This window comes from Aptenodytes patagonicus, chromosome 1 (genome assembly GCF_965638725.1).
Source record: "Aptenodytes patagonicus chromosome 1, bAptPat1.pri.cur, whole genome shotgun sequence".
In the NCBI taxonomy this organism is placed as follows: Eukaryota; Metazoa; Chordata; class Aves; order Sphenisciformes; family Spheniscidae; genus Aptenodytes; species Aptenodytes patagonicus.
This window is the reverse complement of record NC_134949.1, coordinates 68,051,957-68,060,228: the sequence shown is the minus strand read 5'-3', so window position 1 is coordinate 68,060,228 and position 8,272 is coordinate 68,051,957.

Sequence of the window (8,272 nt, the reverse complement as noted above, 5' to 3'; positions counted from 1 at the left end):
CTAGCAGTGTGGTTTCTGAGACGCTATTTTCAGCATGCTGTCAAAACAAATCTCTATCCATAGCTGAACTGACTGACTCTTCTTGTCAGGACAACTACCCTTAGCAGTGGCTGAACCAGTCTTAACACAACATTTCAAAAACAAGAGCAATATTTACTGGTTGATTTGCGTTATCTGTAGGAGAGAAGTGGGAAAACTGTATAGCTATGAAATCGACCTCTTGAGCCCTGTGAATGCTGGGGCTGAGTACTTGCACTCAGAGTTGATTGGGGAATCAGGAACATCTAATTCACACCATGTAATAAAAAAAAGAAAAGTTTGAGCAAGGGCTAAATCCTTCCCGCTTAGGCCAATTGCTAACTGCTTGATGGCGAGCAGAACAGTTCGAGGTTTCAGGCGCTTTTCTCTGTGACATCTAGTACAAGCCATGGTCCCAGACAGACCCAAGACTGCAGGTCTGACTGGCCTGGTGTTTCCTCTACTTCTAGATCCTCAAGCTATTTCAGAACAGAGAGGCCCAACACATTTAGACACACAAAGAAGGCAGGAGGAGTGGCTCGACGGCAACCCTCAGGTGCAAGGATGTTGGTGCCCATCAAGCAGAGATGTGTGTGTGCTGTGAAGGTCCAGGTCTTTCCCAGTTGTGTGTGTGTGCGCGTGTAAGCGTTCAAATGCTTCTCACTTAAATAGTCAGGCCAAGTTTACCCTCTTATAAAACACATCCTGCTGTAAATTAGAATAAGTAGCCATTCATAGGAGGCCTGCAAAACAGGAGGGGTTTTGTATGTGCCATTCTTTAAGGCAGCAGCAGCCCTTTAAAGCCTCTTTTATACACTGTGGCAAATGGGCTCCCAGCATGCTCCTTACACCGAGTCAGCACGTAGATGCTGACTGGGGCACTGGAAACAACAATTTGAGGGTGTGCTGGGAGGCTTGGGGGGACAGATACCAATTGCTAAACTCGAGTCCACTTCAAATCAGCGGCACCTTTCTGTCTATCCCTAGACAGACTGGGATGTCAGGTGTGAACCTCATGCAGGCACAGCATGCCAGAGACTCAGCTTCCTGGGGACTGACTCTGAAACAGGTCAGTGCCATAGTCCGCTTTCCTTCAAGCCTGCTGCATAGGTCCCCCTGTCCTTAGCAGCAGACTATTTAGCTCTGGTAAATACCGTATTGCTTTGTAATCTCTGTGCCATGACAGTCCCTTCCCATGCTCATGGTCCCAGGCTCTCACTGCCCCTTGCCTTAAGGCTGTGATGCTCCCGTGCTGACTTTTACCCCCATCCCACCTTCTGGGGGGGCAGCAGGACTCAGCGATGCCTCCACAACTTTTTGCCTTCCAGATATTTTGGTGTGTCTTCATGCTGGCCAGCTTCTGCTCTGCAACAGTGCACCTCCCTGCTAGGTTTATGTAATCCAACATTATCACTGTTTCCTGCTCCACGTGTTTTTAATGCTTTAAATGCATAGAGAAGGACACAGACTCCCCTCCAACAGGTACATCCAGTCATATTTCAGGCAAGCCATACTCTAAATGAGCCAGGTCCCTTTATAGGGTAGCTGTTATGATAGCAGTTATTCATTTTCCATTCTCCAAGTCTGTCATGGTAAGTAGACAGGACCAGAAAATGTCATCTGCCTGTGTGAAATTCATATAGGGTCCTTGCGAAAACACTGAGAGTAGCCGGCTACAGCATCTTAACTACATTCCTCATAGAAATTTAGACTGAGTTGCTGGAGTGCAATTTGTTACCATCAATGTGGAAGCCCTACTAAGTGGTTAGTCTGACATGGTGGGGTAACAGCTGCTTTAGACTTGAAAACATCCATAAACCTCTTGAAGAAGCATGACATGTTCCCTTCACTGCTAGTTCTCTGTTGGCACTGAGGGCTTCTAAAACTCACCTATATTCTATGTATGGTCCTAAGAAAGCAGGCGTTTCCCTCTCCATAAAGGAAATGGGAGTACCCAACTTCTCTGAGATCAGTCAATAACCTGTTGCTGGAAAACTGTTTCTCTCAGGTAGGAGTGATAATGCCCATAGTGACACCAGTCACAGGAACTTAGAAATAGTACTCGCATCTAACCAATTGCATAGTATGTGTACCAAAAAATGATCTTACAACAAAACACTTTCTAAAGTATTCGTCAAGCAAGTGACAGCATCCATTCCACACAGTTGTCAAAAGAGCTATACGACCACACCTGGTGTCTGAAGCAGAGCTGAGAATCTCCTGTCCTGTGGAAGTAAACTGCATCACTGTGTCCAGCAAAAAACCCCTGGTCTCTTATCAGAAATCTGGGGCTGGCACAGAGACCATCCCTCGTTCTCAGGTTGTGAGGTGTCTCTGACCAGAACGACCACGTTTAGAGTGGCTAAAGTCAACAGGGATTAGCTTTTGAAGATGGAAGAAAGCAGTACCTATATGTGTGCAGATCGGTTCTAGTGCAGAGCAAGCTAAGCACACTCCAGTTATTCTCTGTTAAGGAACTGAAGACAGCTCTGACTAGATGAAAATGCCCTGGTCTAGATTGTATCGGATGTAGCTTAGTAAGAAGGGCATAAAACACTTGCCAGCTTTTACGTCTCCTATTGTTCACCAACACAGGATGCCCAGGGTGCTACAGAAAGCAAGAGTGATAGAAAGAGTAAAACTAATTGATAACTACTACCTGATACTGCTTCTGGACTGTGCAACTTGTAGCTCCATGAGCAGTTTACTCTGTATGGACTCAGTTGTAGTGCAAATTCTGAGCACTAGACAAGGCTGGATTCAGACCAAAAAGCAACATCTTGGACCAAAGTTTTTCACTAGACGCAGAGATAGAATCTTCTTTTAACACTAAAACAAGACGGAAACTGTGATTCTTGATTTGACAAAGGAGTACAATGGTATCTTTGGTCCTGGTCTGCTTGCAAGATGGCAAAGATAGTGACTCAGTAGGGTATTTGTGCCTGTGGATCTGATACTTTGGGACAAGTAACTTAAACTGAGGTCATACAATGAGATGAACTCCTAGACGATTCAAAGAAAATAAGTTTTAAAACATCTGTTCTCCTGTTTAACTTTTCCAAACCCTTTATGATTTTTTTGTTTCCAAAAGCTTGCCAACCATAGGAGTATATAGGCTCACATTTACCTGCCTGCACAAATCCTGCAAGATGGTTCAAAACATAGCAGAAATTGCCTCTTAAATAAGCATGTAGGCTTAATGTTTTTTAATGCCACAGAGGCTGATGCTAGCTGTCTGCTGCCGGTTTGGAGACTTCAGTGCTTCAGGTGGATAAACGGTTCCTATTCAAAATAAATGATATGAAGGTGAATCAACCTATGAGGACAGTAACAGAAGCCTAACCCAAAAAGCCCACAACTGGAGGGCTGCCAGTCTTCTCTCACCTCCCAGCTGGTAGTAGGTGTCAGAGCAGCACATCCCTCACTGATAACGTGCCTACCATTTAAAAGAAAGAACCTACATGAGCTGTCTATACTGAAGGGTTTTGACACTGGCCTTTCAGCAGAGAACAGATCTGGACTATGTTATTGAGCTGACATGCATGAGATTCCTGCTTAGTCACCTATCGTCTAGGCGGACTTTTAAGTCTGGTTTTATCTTTGCATTTCAAAGGTTTCACTTGCATGCTGTTCCACTGCTCAGCCGTTAGGAAAGAAATATAAAGGTATGTCCTCACTCCAGCTCTCCTCCTCCTCGTCGGGGCCACCGCCACCTCTGTTGACATGCTGTTGTGGTCTCTGCCGCACTGTTGCAGCTCTCGGCAGTACTGCTGCACAATGAGCAGCACCGGGGGTGCCGTGACAGACCCTTCTTCCCCATGGCCAGGCCTCTGGCTTCTCCTCCAGCCGCACCTGCCTTCACCAAGGTCTCTGACTCATGCTCCAGCACAGCAGCAGGGAGCGAGCACCAGCGTTTTGCCTGCTCTCGAGGCACCGCTTCGTTGCCCCTTTGCCTTTTTCACCTTAAAAACATCATGGGAGAGCACTGACTGTCTACCTGCAAGCCTCGGCCCTCCACAAGCCCCAGCCTCATCCACGCTGCCACACAGGCCGCCCCAGGGCTGGCAACCATGTTGATCTCCAGGCCGTGCCGTGAGGTTCGCAGCACGGTTCACCTATCCCACTATAACGTGAGATGGCAGGACTTTTTATCAAATGGGAAAGGTTTTGTTTCAGCTTGACAGGGCAGTTTGCTGGCAGCCTTAGTCGGTGGTTTCTTCAGGCTGGTGCAGGGCCCGGCCACCCCCAGCTCCTCTCTCCAGGGGCTCATGGTTCATCAAGGCTGTGGCCCCTTTGCTGCCTTGAAGAGGTTATGGCTGTGCTTTCTCCCTGGCATTCACATAGTCCCTGTCATGGCCCTCTAGAATCCCCGCAGGTGTCCGCTGGCTTCCTGGGGCTGCTGGCTGAGGTGGGCTGGTGGAACACACAAGGCCTCACAAGGCGGCAGCCGAGGAGAATTCTTTGTGCTCCATTTGCGGCTTTGCTCACAGGCCCAGAGTTGCTGCCCCCTGAGCCTGCGCGGTCCTCTCTAGCCCTGCCTTCCTCAGCTCTCCTTCTCTTACTATTTATTTTGATCCTGTGCTATCCTCCTGCTTTTTTTTTTGCCCAACTTGTTTTTTATTTTATTTTACACCTTCAATAACTGCTTGGCCATTCTGCTTCTTTTGTGCCCCTTCCTCAGCGTGGCAGCTCTGGTCAGATTCCTCCTCAGGGCAGCTGCCAGGGTCAGCCAGGATGGCTCCACCTGCAAACACAGGATGCTTTAGCTCCAGCGGATTCTCTGGGTGGTACAGGACAGCCAGTCCTCACTTCCTACACAGAGCTAAAGAGCAGAAGAGTTGATCTTTTCTGGCACAGCTAGATTGGTTGCAAATACTGAAATACATATTTGAGCATGTTTTAGGGCTGAGAGTTTGGCATTGCCCATGCTGAGTCAAAGTTAAAAACTGCAAACCTAAGAAACCAGCAAGAATAAGGCAACATGTTAATATGTAACTTTGTTGGTGAGCCATGCTTATCTGTTCAGATTTGCGTAAAAGCAGAACCACCTCTCTAAATGTCTCCATGATTTCCGTTTAAGGAATGGGGGTTTAGGATTGCCACACTCCAGCCCACGCTGTTCAGCTCAGCAAGGCTAGAACATGCGCTTGGCTTTATACGCTCATATAATTCCAGAGTTCTTCATTTAGTTATCTTTAAAGTCACTTTTAAAGGTTTGATAGACTCAGATTAGAGTGCTCAGAAGTTGGATCAAATCCTTTCAAGCCAGTCTGGCATTGCCACAGCTGGAGAAGAATTAAATCAGGCCTGTTCTGTAATGTCTTTATCAGGTGCGGGGAACAACCAAGAAGTTTTACTTGCTTGTTTTTGCACTAAGGGTTCGTTTTCTGCTTGTACAAAACATGTTTGGGTTTTGATATAAATGTGAATACACAGGAGCAGTGTGTCCTTACATTGGACTCAACTTTGTTCTTGGCTTCACATTCACATTTTGTCCCTTTATTTTACATTATGGCAAATCTGCTGTTGAACACACATTGTGCATGTAGCCGGAGACTCAAGAACAAACACTCTCCTGTCTCATCAAAACTTTTTTCTCCTGCTTTAATGTGTTTTGTCTTTCTATTTCCTTGCTACTTGTGCTAAGAACACAATGCCCTTGGAAAAATCTTGTTTCGCTGCATATACCACACCCTTTATATCTGTGCTAACTCTAGAGACAGGCAAGGCACAATGCGAAGGTGTTCAGACAGCTTTGGCCCCTGCCAGCTGTTTGTCTTTGTGCATTTCATGCATTTTTAATTGTACACAATTCTGTGTGTCCCCAGCTTAATGCTTTCATGAAGAAAGCCTGGTATTCACTTGATTTGCAGCCATCCACTTCTTTGCAAGCAAAATCCTGTTTCATAACAGCCTTTCTGTAACTTGGGTGCTGGTTATACCACAGAACAATGTTTTAATAGATGTTATTTACATTTTTCAGGGTAGCTAGAGGGGTTTTGGTTTTAATTAGCTGAGTAAGAGAGCCATGAGTGATTATACAGACACAAACAGAGCTGCTACCATCATCTCCCAGCTCCTTACCCATGGCTCCTGTGCCAACATAGCTAAAACAAGGAAAAAATAGTACAGGCCCTTGCAGGCAAATATTTTTTTGAAAGAGGGGGGAGGGAGAAATCGATTAAGATGTTACAGTGTGTATTGTGCCTGGAGTCCTCAATAGTTTTTCCTTACCTGATTAATTGCCTAAGCCAGAGGCAGAAAGTCTCTTTTAGATTTGGGAGGAGCGAGGGGAGTGCGAGCCCTCCTGCCATCCTCCCCCAAGCGATACTTTGGCAGGGGGGGAGTCAGGGAGGTTCTTGTATGGAAACACTGCCTGCTGAGAACCATTTCAATGAACTACGGACTCCTTCCTCCCCCATCTTACTGCTGCTTCCTTCTCCTACCCTTCCTAACCCTTATTCTCAAGCACAAAAGTAAAAGTCACTCAGAATCCCCCTGCTTATGAAACCTGAAAGGAGCAAAGTCCAAGGGACAGAGCAGCATCCCAGGAAGCTCTTTGAGGAGGGGCCTCGCTCAGTAGCTCAGCCTAGGACAACGCCAGGAACGTGGCCAGCTTGGACGGCAATAGAACCAGACAAGGCATTGGACTTGCAGTGCTTGGGAAAACTTGCTAGTAGCCCTGCATCGTTTTTTGGATGAAAACTTCCCGATGCTTTGGGTACTTGCAGGAGCTGGTCCCATTGCAAACAGATTTAATTTTCAATGTCAAAGGAAAGCTTCATTCAGCTACGGGCCAAGGGCAAGCGCAAGACTGATGCATGCAGGCTCTAGCTGGCAAAGTGCTTCTGGTGACTACAGCCTGGAGTGGCTGCGGAGGGGAGAAAAGGGGCGTGCCTGTACTGTTGCCTTGTACTGCTAGGTCCTGCTCTACCATGGAGAATGGGGTCTCAGATTTGCCCACAAACGTAATCTGTGATACCGGGCTGGGTGGGATCTATCCAGGACATCCTCCACTTAGTGATAATACAAACCATGCTGTTCACAACTCTACCCAGAGTTAACACTGGCAGTCTTCACGGTCAATCTCCTGCTTGTCAGACACTGTGTATTGCCACTACTCTCTTCCAGCCTATCTTAACCGAAGAGATGAACACAAGGCTTTTGAATATCTTCATTAGCACAAGCCTGGCCCTTCGCAGAGATAAGCATTTGTACTTAAAATGCTGAGATCACCTAGAAGCAAACTCTTATGTGTAAGAGTGGGACTAGCTTAATAAACATTGTGTGATGAAAGCAGCAACAATAATCACTTTATTATTTTCCCAAAAGAGAGTCGCTTCTCTTCTGTGCACAAACTAATAGGTTAGCAGACTACAGTGCTCATGAATGCCTGTCTAAACTCATCGGTTTTAGGAACTTCCACTGACTTCAGCAAGCCATGGTGGATCAACTTGTGTTTGCACTTCCTAGGACACACATTTGAATTGAAGATCAGCTAGTTCATTCCTCACTTCTCAGCATTGTGCCAGTTAAACACAAATGACTAAGCCCAGAACAGCTATCCTATTTCTCACTGATCACAGCTACCCACACTACCCCTGTCTAGCACAAATTCCTGCTGACATCTGAAATTCTCTTCTAACAAAGTCCATGCAGAGGATGAATCAAATAGCTTCTCTGGTGCGCAAGTTTTTCCTAGTTCTCCTGCGTTCCTGTTACCATGAATGGAAACCTTTTCCACAGCTTTAAGAACATGAAAGCTGGGTAGAGCCGTGGGGCAATGTTTCCACTTAACGTTCCCTGAATGCAGTTTTTCTGAAAGTCATTTTATAGGGGGGGGAATGTCCTGAGCACCACACCCACTTTCAGCCAGCTTCGTACTATTTATATAGTCAGGAACCACAGACCATCTGCAAGAGGTTTAGATCTCAGGCAAGCCAATAGCCACACTAATTCCAAGCTGGTGGGTTCATATTACATGCTCCGATTTAGAGCACATCCTATTTATCTCATGGGGTAATGACAGTTCAAAAGCTGCATGTGTACAAGCAGGTAAACTTAATTCAGGTGAGAGCATTGAGCAGAAGAAACAGGCTAAGGAGACTTAATGGGAGAGTTCACAGCTATCTCAAGTACAGTCTTTGGGCTGACTTCCCAGTTCATTTGAAATTAATTCCATGCCTTTTTTAAAAAAAACAACCAACCACCACCACCACCACAGATGATTCTCGGTTGTACTGACCATTTCTGA